The following is a 14,570-nucleotide window of genomic DNA, read 5'->3' on the forward strand; positions in this document are numbered from 1 at the left end:
TGAGACTTAATAGTACCTTTTAGTTTCTGAGTCATAATTTGGAGGGATTTAGCTGGACTGGACATCTTCTCCAATACTGTGGTCAAAATGATAGCCGGAACTGCAGCTATCTGGTTGAACGGGACAGGAAAAGCACACAGAAGTTGCACAGTCAGTGGCTGTTGCCTGGATTCCTCATTTCTTCCTCATGTGTATACAGAAAATGGACTGTTGGGTTATAGGGGTTGAAACTTCTCCCATTATGAGAGATAGCTAACTTATTTCAGATCGAGAAGGACAAAAGACAGAATATCTTTCATGCTTCTCAGAAGTCATAACATTTTCAGAACAAAGATCAGTCTTCTCAGTGCCAGACACTATGCATGGATGGGGATACTGGGAGTCAAAGATGAAGAGGGACCATCCTGGAGACTGGTTGCCAGCATCACTCAATTTGGTTTTATATGATGTTTCTTCACAATTAGATGGAAATTTTGCATTTTTTGGCAGAGATATAAGAGAATGGATGCTCTCGCTTGTCTGTATGTCACCTTACCTGATGGTCCTTTTATTGGTAGTGGTCACTTTTATCACATAAACAGGTTTTTGCAGTTAAGTAATTATTATCCCCTAATTATTGACAAGTGTTTTGGGGGAGGAATCTTTCAAAACTATATAAATACTTCATTTAAAAATCAAAATTTTACCTGCTAATTTTTTCTCATTAATGATTTTTTATCTTACTCAGTTACTACTTTATGACTCCTTCATGATAGTCAGTCATTACATTTATATTCATTAATTGATATTCCACTGCAAAAACTTTCTCATCTATTCATTAATTTTTCTATATAAAATCACCATGGAACCAGTTTCTATATCAATATGAAATTACTTATTTATGGAGCCTTCATCTTTTATTGAAGTTTTTTAATTCATAAATTGTACCTGACTTGCCCTGTAAGATTCTCAAAATAGTCCCTGTTTCTCTTTTGTCCAATTCTTATAAATTTTTGAGTACTTCAGTTTATGATTTTCTAGATCCACCACTGGAATTTCATCTTTCTCTAAGGAATATTGGCTCCTCTTTTTTTAAAAAATCAGTGTACACGTTTTCATTTGCTTTTATTGTCATGGTTAGACTCTAAACCCTGAACACTGCATCATTGTTGGTGGAGTACCACTGCTTCTTTACCTTCTCTGCAGACAAAATGAGAGAGAGTGGGCATGAAGCTGGAGTCTAGTTTTATGTCTCTGTAAACTTTTTCCTCCTTTACATCTGCCATTGATCTCTAATACGTCTTCTAATTTCAGTCTCTGACTATAGATTTCCCCATCTTTCCTTCTATCTTATTTGTAACTCTGTCCTCCAAAGGCAAATACTTAGTTCCACAATATACTTATTTATTTGTTCTACAGAAAAATAAGTTTAAGAGTTGCTAAATTTATCATGGTAAAATGAAACCTGGAGAATTTTCAAGTTTTATTTTGATTGTGCCCTGAAAGCATAGAAACCACTGATCTCCAACTCACAGTATTCTCTTCCATTCCGAAACATAGATGAACCCTAAATTGCTTAGGTTAAGTAGTCTTCTCCAGTGCGATTATGTTAATCATTTAGATTGGTTTATTTTCCTTTGTATTACATTTTAGTTTGTATCTCATCATTTTTACTTAGAAAACACAGTTTTAAATATCAACACTGTTCAAAATGTATGATCAGAGAAATACCTATTCTTTTTTATTGTATTTTCACCTACTGGCCATAGGTAATATAGTTCAGTATTTTCTTGTTTATCTAGTTTATTTTTTCCCCAGTGTGCAAACACATAATTGTGTTCTTATTTCTCTTTCACATATAAAAGAAAGTATGTTATTGCTTAGGGTTATAACCCTAACCTTCTTTTATTTTTTTTTTTCACTTAACAAATACATTAGACTTCACTCCTTATACAGTAAGAGATATTCCTTACTCTCTTTATTGCTGCATGGTACTTCACTGAATGGATGTACTATGACTTATTCAACCATTTTTATATGAATACATTAGACTATTCAATAAAAATTCTCAACATTGACAGTTTCCATTCTGCACAGAGTAACATATTAGATTAGAAAACAGGATCCATCTTTTTATTTTTATGTTTCTGTTGTAGAATGTACACCTTCAATTAAAAACTCTACAAATGAAATTGCTTGGTCAAATGGAAAACATGGATATAGTTTTATTAGCTAATGACAAATTCCCTTTAAAAAAGTTGTTTCAAGGGGGCTGAAGAGATGGCTCAGCAGTTAAGAGCATTGCCTGCTCTTCCAAATGTCCTGAGTTCAATTCCCAGCAACCACATGGTGGTTCACAACCATCTGTAATGAGGTCTGGTGCCCTCTTCTGGCCTTCCGGCATACACGCCAACAGAATATTGTATACATAATAAATAAATAAATATAAAAAAAGTTGTTTCAACTACAGAGAATTGGAAGCATGGGGTAGGAGTAGGGGAGAGGGTGGAAGGGGAGAAGGGAGGAAGGAAGGGGGATGGGAAAATATATATCTCAATAAAAAAGTTTTAAAAATTTGTGTCAATATTCATTTTATTGTAGAACTCTGACCTTTAGACATGACATTACTGCTGCTTTTAAAAAATCACAACATCTGTAATTATAAATAGGAATCTCATAAACATGCAAAGTCCCACTCCTCTGTGAGAATATGCAAGTGGTAAACATTTGCTAATGAGGTAGAGTTTTTTTTTCAATTGTGTCTCCAGTGAAAGTCACCTGTGCTCCTGTCTGGAACAACATTTAAACTCATTTGTTCACCAAGTTAGACTTATTTGGAATCTTTCATGGATCATAGCATTGATACCCTATACAGGATGAAAAGTATTTGTTCATGTCTTGCTAAGAAATGTCAACACAACAGGTAGCATATGAATTGGTTTTGTAAGGTGCTAAAGCCCTCAGGTGGGGATAAAGAAAGGGAAGGCAGATGATGAAGTCTATCTTGGTCCCTGCAAAACAAAAGTGAAAGAATATGTCAAGAAAGAGTCTCTAGGGAAATGAAATTTGACGGGAAGCTGAATCTAATGCTCATGAACCTTCAGAAGGCTTTAACGTTTGAATAACAGTTCAATAAAGATGTAGAAAAGGTGTAAGTATTTCATATATAGAACAGTCAAAATAAAAAAGGCCATTGCTTGCCCCAAGGGAGGTGATTATCTCCCTTAGAGCATACTGTGAACATTTTTCTCTTGCCAGAAAATATACTGGAGATAGATATACTGATAAGACACCTTCTACATACCATGGTTGGAGAGTTTCTCCTGGGGATAAGAATTTTAAATTAGTCATGTGTGGTTGGGTGAATCAAGTATCTGAAGGGAGGTAAATAACAATACAGGTGTCATGAGAAATATGAAGTTACAGAAATCATCACACAATTAGAAAAGGTAGAGATTATTTGTCCTGCTTGAACCCCTTTCACAAATCATGAGGCCAGTAAATAAACTAGGTGACTCATGAAAAATGGCCATGGATTATAGACAACTAAATGAAGTTGTGCCTGTCATCCATTCTAGTACTCAACATTGCTCTTTTGACAAAAACAAATGCAGGTAATGTCCGCGTTGCTTTGGACAATGTTAGCATTTTTTTTTTGTATTCCTTTCTCATCTCCAAGCTTGGAATAGATAGCAGCTCACTTTCCTCAAGTTCATCTTCAGGGTCCTACTGTTTGTCATGGGCATTGTTTTGTTATCCTGGAAGTCCTGTAAACGGCTTCATTATGTAGCTTATACAGGTTTATATAATGGCATCCTTTCAGGGTCTTCAAGATTTAGAAAAGTACCTTGAAGATACACAAATGTACCTACAGAAGTGAGGATAAGAAGTCAGTCTATACAAGGTGTGAGGGTCAGGCACAATTGTCAAATTTTTTTGGAGTATGATGGTCAGGTAAGTTGTGTCTAACACCTGACAAGTTTGTTGAAACAAATTTACATCAGCCTGTGCAGTGGCTGTAAATGCAAAACAGCTGCAGATATTTTGGGGGATTTCTAGAGGAACTGCTTCATTGTCACAGCCATCTTGTTTTAAATGCCCATCCTTTATATGATTTGATGAGGAGTCTCACGTGGGATACAGACAGTATATATCAAGAGGCTTTGGAGAAAGCTAGAATCCTTGGAGAACGGGCTAATTTGTATGCCTCAATACTTTTGATGATAAATTTATAATGCAAGTTAACAGAAATTCAAAGGATTACATATAGAACCTAGCTAGAAAAACTAAGTAAACAACTTCTATAGAATGTTGATCCTAGTCATGGAAAGAGATAGACGCTCAGATATCACAATAGGACAACAATTATTAGCACTATACAAGGCATTTCAATAGACAGAATCCATTGTAGATTCAATTTCAGTAATGTTTAAAAGAGCATATCCAATTTTGGGCCAGACTTAATTCTGTGATAGCATAGAATCAAACTCTGCAAAAATGGCATGCATATTTATAACAATGTGGTTTGGTGTCCGCGAGTGCTACAACCAATGCCATACAGGCTGTGCTGTGATCAGTGTCCTTTCAAGTTGCTGAGCCCCCTAGAATTAATGAAACCAAAACCCAAGCCACACAAAGTACTGTATGTAATTCCGGCCATGTCTGTTATTTCCTGGTGCACTGATGGTACCATGAAGGGCACCAGATAAGAAGGAATGGTGACACCAATAAAAATGAATCCAGATATTGTATAGTTTACCTTCTAGCTGTTCTAAATGACATACTGATTTAATACCCTTTGCTGTTTGCTGTATTCCTTCTTCCCTAACAGAGGTAGGCAGATAGACAGGGAGTTTTGGAGAACACTTGGAATAAACATACTGGAATCTGGGAAAAGGGAGCTCTTCTCAGGCCCAGAGTTTGCTTTTAGCCAAGCACACACAACACATGATAATTTATAAATAGTCTTTATACCACATTCTTCACAGTATAGCTCCCTTTAAATTTCCCATGCTCCTGTTACTTGCTGCAAGTGGGCCCAGTTAAGCACATTGTTCATGAAGCTACACTTGATGGCCTCATTTCTTTGGTCTGCTCTTACCCCATCTGGGTGCTCCAGGAAAAAAACAATCATGTAACACATTCCTATGAAGAATAAATAAGAGGACCTGTGTCCACTGAGTCTTGTGTTATTTTCTTATAAAATAGTATTTTACTAATTCATTGAGATTTTCATACAATATAGGTTGATCATATTTATCCCTTCCTCCAGCTCATCCAGATTCATCCTCACATCCCTACCAACCAACTTCATTTTTCAAAAAAAAGCCCAATTTTTACAACCCAAATATTCTTGGGTGGCTAGCCACTCGCTGGAGGGTGGTCAAACTCTTTAATAAAACGGACGCTCCTTCTTTCAAGGGCTTGATTTGCCCATGTATCGCCAAGAACACGGATATGGGGTGGGCATATTGCTTGGCCAACAGCCCACAGATTGCTTTAAATTAAATAAACCAGTTTCTTCAATACTTAGTTTTTCCTAGTCAAATATTTTGAAAGTCATTTGGGGGTTCCTGTCATTACACGAATATATGATATCTACAATGCTTTATTATGTTAGCCCATGACTTGCACTGTGGGTATGCTGTATACAATATAAAAGTTATATGTACACAATTAAAATAAACTCATAAAGACTTCTTGTAAAAGCATTTTTGTCAGTTAGCTTAAAGAGCGAAGAGGAACTGCTTATTTTAGGAGATTTCCATGCTGTTATGTGGGGTACAGAATGTTGATCCTTTAAGAGTGGAAGAAGTTCATTCATATCATTAAAAAAAAGGTTCTCTCCTTTTTGGAAATTAGAATTAATGTGGCATTAAATGAGAAGAATCAAAGTCTAGATCATGGTTATGATTTTTCTTTTCCCCTCTCCCAACCCATCTGTTAGTGGATGGGTATTTAAATAAATACCTTCTAAAAGTACCACAGGATACTTTAATTTCTTCAATTTTGATTTATGTGTATGCATGTAAATTTATGCCGTGTGTGTGTGGTTTTGTGTGCGTGTGTGTGTGCACACACCCATGTGTCCACAAATGCAAGAAAGGGGAACTGGAATCTCGAACTTTAGTGAAAGGAAGTTGTAAGTCAGGCAATGTGGAAAGCAAACTTGCGCACTCTGGGAAAGCAGCAAGTGCTCTTGGTTATGAAACCATCTCTCCAGCCCTACCTCAGAATACTTCTATCTGAACTGTATATGAAAATGCTCGAACATATATTGCAGCCTTAAAACAAAATGCTGCTGCTGGTGGTGATAATGGGATGTGGTGATCTGGAGAATATCGGGCAAGGAAATTTATATGGGCTTTCTGGTACTTAGCACTGCAGGCATTTCATAATCATTTCTGGTTTTATTCCTATGAGGTCAAGACAAAGGATATTTTTCTGTCATTTGGAGCCACTTTCGGTCAAAACTCATGGATTTTTATAACCTGTTTGACCATATTTAATCTGTTTCAGATGTTTTATTTTTGGAGTGCTAAAGCAAAGTATTGGCCATTCATAGTTTCTAGATAAGCAGAACACCCAAGCAAACTACTCTTGGGTCCTCAGGAATGGTGATTGGTACCATCATGACATCCTATGTCTGCCTCCTGACCATGATCCAGAAGAACAGTGAAAGCCAGGAAGTAACGCGAGAGGATGTCCCCATGCTCTAGACATCAACACTCATTCTTAGTTGTCTTTGTTTCTCCTACTTAATATTTATCCAACTTTTTATCTAAACAGAGATCATTGACCTCTAGAAGATGCGGGTTAGTCTCATCATTCTCCTCACACATATAAAAATCCTTCATTTTTTCTTCTCAACCTGAACTCTCTTTAAATAGAACTGCAATAATCTAAATTGTGAGTGACAGTCAAATTCCAAACAATTTTTTAGAACTCTCTAATTCAAATCAGAAATCAAAATGTAATCAGGGATCATTTTTTATAAAAAGTTTTCACTGAATTTAAATATTAAATAGGCACATTATACTTATTATTGATAGATAATTGAAATATCTATCTGTCTTTTTTAGGGTTTCTATTGCTGTAACAAAACACCATGACCAAAAAGAAGCTGGAGAGGAAAGGGCTAATTCAGTTTACACCTCCACATTGTTGTTCACACCAAAGGAAGTCAGGATAGGGACTCAAGCAGGGCAGAAAACTGAAGTCAGGAGCTGATGCAGAGGCCATGAAAGATGCTGTTTACTGGCTTGCTCCCCTGGTCTGCTCAGCCTGCTTGAGAACCCAGGACCACCCCACCCATAATGGACAGGGCTCTTCCCCATCAATCACTAATTAAGAAAATGCCTTACAGCTGATTCTAATGGAGGAATTTTCTCAATTGAAGTTTTCTCCTTACAGATAATTTTAGTTTGTGTCCAGTAGACACAAGTCTGTCTATCTATCTATCTATCTATCTATCTATCTATCTATCTACCTACCTATCATCTATCACTTATCTATCTAGTATTACAAAAACAAATGAAGTGGGGATTTTAAAAGGCACTTTGCTTTGAATTGAAAGCAAAAATGTTTTTGAAAGTTGGAGTTCAGTTTGTTTACCATCTTATGAAAAATTAGAGAAGATGACTAAGTAGGTAAGAGCACTTGCTACTTCTGCAGAGGAACTGGGTTTGGTTCCTAGCACCCATATGGGGGCTCACCTTGTTGATACCTCCAGTTCCACAGAATCTGATATTCTCTTCTGGCCTCCATGGGTACCAGGCAGGCACGTGATTGTACATACATATATGCAAATACTCATACACATAAAACAAAAATACATAAATCCTTAAAATAAAAATAAAAAGAGACGCTAGATTGTTTCTCAATATTAGATATGAAACAAGTGAAATAGTTTTGAATTTGATATTAAAAAGCTGTTAAAGACTGTAGGTAGTGTTTTTATTACTGCCAAGCCTACTACCCCTTTCAGTGACCTCTATAAATCTGATTTTTTCTTATTTTAAAAGTTATAAACTATTAACTGGTAAAAACCAACATAATTAGTAGTTAAAATCAATTTTTTCCATTATAGAAATGATAACATCTATTAAAATTGTTAAACTCATTAAAGGAAATTTAATATACCTATAAGAGCACCAAGTCAGAATGTTTATTTGAGTTTATAAAAATTAAAGATCAAAATAATTCCCTTGTGTAAATACAAAAGCAGTAAGACACAGCAACAATAAACTGTTTTATGAAATTCCATATAATATATATATATATTGCTTTTTAAAAATTAATTATAAAAACCTATCTTTTCTCATTTTACATACCAAATCCATTTCCCACTCCCTCCCTTTCTCCTGCTTTCTCTACCTTCTCCCTTCCCCCTCCCATCCCAACCAACATCCACTCTTCAGAGCAGGAAAGGCTTCCCATGGGGAATGAACAAAATCTAGCACATTGCTTTGAGGCAGGACCAAGGCCCTTGATGCTATATCTAGGCTGAGCAAAGTATCCCTCCAAAGAGATACCTTGGGTTCCAAAAATCCAGAAAAAGCAGTAGGGATAAATCGTGGTCTCACTGCCAGTGGCCCCGCAGTCTGTCCCAGCGATACAACTATCACCCACATTCAGAGGGCCTAGTTTGGTCCTATGATGGTTCTCTCACTGTCATGCTGGAGTTGGAAGTCTTCCATTAGCTCAGGTAAGCTGTTTCAGTGGCTACCCCTGTCATGGTCTTGACCTCTTTGCTTGTATTGTCATTTATCCCTCTCTTCGACTGGACTTTGGGAGCTCAGCCCAAATGCTCCACTGTGAATCTCTGCATCTGCTTCCATCAGTTGCTGGATGTAGGTTCTATGGTAACATTTAAGATAGTCATCTATCTAACTACAGGGCAAGGTCAGTTCAGACACCCCCTCCACTATTGCTTAGGTCAGCCTTGTGGAATCCTTGGAAATTTCTCTAGTGCCAGGTTTCTTGCTAGCCCCATAATGGCTCCCTCAATCTAGATATCTTTCCTTGTTTTCTGTCTCTGTCCTTCCCCTATCTCGACCATCCTGTTCCCTCTAATTCTCCCCCATTTTTTCACCTCCTCCTCCCCTTCTTCTTCCCTTCTCCCCTCCACCCCCATGTTCCCAATTTTCTCGGGAGGTCTCTATTTCCCTTTCCCCTGGGGATCTACGTATGTTTCTCTTAGGGTTCTCCTTGTTACTTAGCTTCTCTGGGGTTGTGAACTACAGGCTCCTTATCCTTTACTTTCTAGCTAGTATTCACCTATGAGTGGGTACATATCATGCTCATCTTTTGCAACAATAAACTTAATAAAATATTTTATAAAAAATTTCAATGCCTATTTAAAATTTTCCCAATTTTTTGAGCAATACAATACTTTTTGAGATTATAATATTTTCATATATATTTGTGAGGTGTGTGTGTGTGTATGTATGGTATAAATAGATTAACAATATCTAAATTTTACAAAAACAGGTATAGATAAAAACATGAAAGTTCCTTAAGGATATATAACAACACCACAAAGAGGCCAACCTAGTCTACAGAATGAATTCTAGGACATGCTCCAAAGCCACACAGAGAAACTCTGTCTAGATCCCCTCCCCCCCAAAATGTATAAAGTTCAAAATGTGTAATTGCTCAAGTGATTAGAAATGCAGTTTTTCCTAAATATCATTTCTTGTATTCACCAGTGCCACTTGGACTGGTGAGTTTGAAAGTGAAAAGCCTGTTTGTGCCTATTTGCCATTGCTTTTAGATTTAAGATAATCAGCAACAAAAAGTGGAAGTATCTGTTTGCAACTATTTTTAGATTAAAGATGATCAGCAATAAAAAGAGAAAAGTATAAACTTTCAAATTTTGCAAAATAACCCTAATTGCCATGCTTGCATCCTGACCACAGTGCCCTGTTCTGCTCACCCTCAGGAAGCATCTGGTGCCCAGACTGAAACATAAATAAAGTTTGTGGGAAATGTCAACATTTTATGGTATTTCTGGAAAATTTAAGAGATCTGATAATTGTGGCCCAGGTCTGATTTAATATGCTTATGTTATGTCCAATCATTTTGTACCCCATACCCACTATGCTAACCATGCTAATATTGTGGTTTTTGCCTATAAAAGTTTTCTGGAATTACTGTTCGGGGTGCTCTACCTCTTTGGAGACTAGAGACACCCGGTGGCGCTATCGTTAACGTTAATAAAAGCCTCTTGCTTCTTGAATCGTTTGGACTGGTTAATTGAGTCGTGGGGCTTCTCCCCTTTGGGCTGCACCCAAGTGGATGAGGGTCTTTCAAAAGCTTAGCAGCAGTCCTGAAGATTGGTTGATGGACGTTTTGTCTGGGACCTTGGTTCAGCTGCAGCTGGTGTCTGTTCCGAGGTTGCCACTAGGGCCAATACAGAGGCCCAGGATCTGTGCTGGAGTCTTCGGCTTAGTTGGAATCTGTGGCCCACACCACAGCAGGGGCCATATAGATATGGGTGGCTTGTGCTATATCACTCAGAGCCGTGATATCATCTAGGCCCAGGCTGCTGCTGAGGGCCATGTCTGGGTTCTTGACCCTATAGCAGCCAGGGTCTGGATTGACATCTGTGGCTCCTGTTGCCACTAAGTGCCATGAGAATGCCCAGGGGCAGATCAACCACATGAGTCCAGGTTGGTGTCTGAGGGCCAGGATGTATCCAGATCTGAGTGGCCTACATTGCTACTCAATGTCATGGTGGTATCCAGGCCAGAGTTGCAGCTGAGGTCCATGTCAGCATCTGTGGCCCTACTACAGCCAGAGTCTGTGCTGAGAACCTGTTACCCATTGAAGGCAGTATAGACACTTGAGATCAAGGGGCATGTTGGTGTCTTAGGGCCACACTGCCTTAGGAGCATTGGTGACATCCAGACCCAGGTGTTGCCAAGGACCACTTTGGGGTCAATGGTGCTGCCACAGTTGGTGTTTGTGCTGAAGTCTAGATCCTGCATTGACACCAAAGGTCACATTGAGGCCTAGAGTTAGGGCCACAACCTGAGGCCTTGGTGATGTCAGGCAGCCATACAGTAGCTAGAACCATTCCCACTTGAGGGGCTATTCCTTCCACCCAGAGCCAGAATGTCATCCAGGCCCAAGCTACTGCCAAGGGCCATGTCTTGGTCCATGGTCCAGCTACAGTTGAGGTCTGTGTGTATGTCTGTGGCCTGTGTCACCTCAGGAGGTCTTAGAACACATACAAGATAAAATCTGAGGGCCAAGTTGAGCCAGCCCTGCCTTTACTGGCCCTGGGAAAGCTGGTCTTGCCTCTTGTTTTACACTACAACAAGAGAGCTGGCCCCTAAATGCTGCAGAGATGGTCCTCACTTCTCATCATAGGGCAGTGTGAATTGACCCCAAGGGCATGCATGTAAAGAGCTGTCTCCGTCCCCTTGTCAGAGGCAGGTGGCCACAGGGGCTGAGACTGAATAGCTTGGCTACCCCCCCAGGCCCACAGCCCGGCCTTGGGTTGACCAACACTAGCACCCACCCATCTAGGACCTGTTGGAGCTGGTGAAGGGACTGCTTTTGTGGAATGATACCTGCAAAATTTCCAAGACTTGTGGCAGCCTTAGGATATCCCAGAAGATTTCCAGTGGGGATTCTGGGGTGGTGGTGATGAGAAACCAGAGTCCTTAAACCAGACCGGTGACTCATTTCAATGAATGTTTGTCATTAAAACTGATGGGACAAAGAGGTATACTATATGGCACACTGAAGCCCCCAGTGTCATCAGGCTAAATAAATAGGTGTTTGAGAGACAGGAAAGGAGAAGCAGAGATTTTCCTGCTGTATTTATTTTGTTTGGGTTTTGATATTTTTGTTTTTGTGGGTTTTTTTTTTGGTTTGTTTTTTTTTCTTTTGTTTGCTTGCTTGTTTTGATTTGTTTCCTTTTGTAGGGGGAGCAGCAGGGATGAGGGGAGGAAATGGGGCACTGGGAGATGAGCAGAATAGGGGTACATGATGTGAAACTCCCAGACAGTTAATAAAGAAGTTAAATAAAAAATAGAAAGTCTTTCAAAAAGACTCTTTATATTATACTCATTCTTGAGTTTTTGAGAGTCAAAAGGACTTTCTGGAGTTAAAATGCTGACAAATCAAGAGAGCTGGTATACCATCCCATCATTCACTACCCACTTCTGTTGTGGTTTTAACTGATGTTTCCCATAGGTTCTGGCTCTGACGGGATTTATATTTTGAAAACTCACTGGCAATAAGGGTAGTAATAGCTTTACATTTGTATTAATTTGTTTTCTTATCTATTCAATAAATATATTGAACACATGATATGGCTCAGGGATTATTCTCATAGCTGGATGGAATAAGTAAGTCTCCTTTTAGTGGATTATGTGATACTAAACATTAATAGAAGGCTCCAACCTCTAAAGGATTCCATATATACTCCAGCTTCCTGCAGATTTCAGCATTGTGAAAACCCCATTCTTTCTGGAAAGCACCTTTTAGAATGGCAGGGGATGGTGCAAGTCATCTCTGTCATACCCAATCCATTTCAAGAGACATATTTTATCTGGTGGACAGGATGGGAAATTCAGAGAAGCAATGAAAGTTCATACTGCTTTGCTGTTGAGATAGAATAACTCTCTTAATTAATTCCCACTATTTTATCCTAATCTCTCTCTTTCCTAAAGTATTCATTTGCATTATTTCTTTCCTTTATTCCTTTAGGTAATAAACATTTTAAGATGGTAGACATGATCAACATAACATATATTTTATGCATGGACCTGTCACAACAAAACTCATTAACAAATTGACAAATTAATGACTGTAATAGTCAAAAATTTATTTATGTGTTAACTCAACTATATCAACAACAATGTTACCTCTAGATATGTATTTAGAAGAAATTCCGGTATGAAATCTATATCTATGTAAATTTTTATAACTTACATATCAGTGAAAGTGAGTAGATTAAAGCAGCATGTACCTATATAGATAATTCTTTAAAACATACTGGAGCAGATATGGCAAATTATAGGGTACATGGATGGCATGATTTGTATACAAATAGGCAAAACAACACTCCTTTTGCATCCATTTTTGGTAAAAATACAAAACATGCAAACAAAGTATTAAATACATTTTAGAGAAAATGCATACATAAAACCAGCGAAATTACATTAAACAAGTCTATCCATTATTTTGAAAATAAAATGAACTTTAAAACAAATAAAAATGGCAAAATATTACTGAATTTGGGTGTCAATTGCTCTTTATTGTATTTTTTTATACTTGCAACACTTTATAATGACAAAGAAAATACATTTCAAACAGGAGTCTTTAGCCTGTTACTCCCCTCCTCAATATTGATTGCTTGCCAGTTTCTGAGATTTCTTTACTGTTGCAGTTTGAGTTCGAAATGCTTCCTAAAATGTATGTGTTGAAGACTTAGTTTCTAATACAAAGGTGTTCTTGGAATGGGCTTTGGAGAAAGTGATTGGATCTTGAGAGCCCTGGCATTAATTAATAGATTATTGATGGGTTCATAATTTAATAAGCTTTCTGAAAATGGTAGAAGTAAGGTCTTTGGGGATGCACTTTGGGGACTAGATATCATGCCTAGCTATCTTACCTTTCTTTCTTTCCATTTATTTGCTACCATGAAGCAAACAGCTTTTCTACTTATCATGGCAATCTGTCTGACCACAAGCCAAGAAATAATTGAGCTAAACAACTATGGACTGAAACTTCTGAAACTGGAAGAAAATAAATCTTTGATTGTTCAAATTTGTTTTTTCAGGTATTTTGTCTTAGCAAAAAAACTGACCAACATTGTACTTGAACAAATGTTTTTACTACTCCTGTTTTATCAGCCAAAAGTCAGCATGATGCCCTTCCCATGTGGCTTCTGGATAGGTAGAGGAGAGGTACTTAGCACATTTAATTTGGAGGTTAAAACAATCATGGGCCTGTCCTTCTTTGCTGTGTTCAGGTGCTTAGTAGCCAAGGTCTGATGTCTCACATCTGTACACAATCTTTTTTTTTTCTTTTTAATTTTTTTTTATTGAAAAGAAATCTGCCTCCTCCCAGCCTCCCATTTCCCTCCCCTGAAGGCGTAAGTCACAAACAATGCCACACCAATTTGGGATTATGATTAATAGGGTGGTATTTATTTAAAGGGGAAAAAACTTACAGATCACTGTCCCAGGCAACAGCCCTCTACGCAACCAGGAAAGGAGTCTAGTCGCCAGCGGAGCAGAAAGTGAAGAGAGAGAGGAGAGGGAAGTGGCCGCTTTTTTAAAGGGAGAGAAACCACGCCCAATGGGCTGGTACCTCAGCGGTGATAGGCTGGAGGAGTGGGAGGACCTCCCGCAACACCTCCCCCTTTTGTTTAAATAAGAGAGTTCTAAACCTACTATGAAATTATATACAATAAGTACAAATATCCTATTCTAACTAGCTTAGGTCTTGTATAATAAATAACTTGGCCAAGTCATGAGAGAAAGTAACTACATTTATATAGTCTTCAACCCTATCAAAGATCTGAGAAGGGAAATAATGTTACCTGGGTAATTAGGAAGTTCAGTAAAACA

The sequence above is a fragment of the Microtus oregoni genome, unplaced genomic scaffold, assembly GCF_018167655.1.
Source record: "Microtus oregoni isolate MIOR12 unplaced genomic scaffold, Mior012 000047F_ref0000412, whole genome shotgun sequence".
NCBI lineage: Eukaryota > Metazoa > Chordata > Mammalia > Rodentia > Cricetidae > Microtus > Microtus oregoni.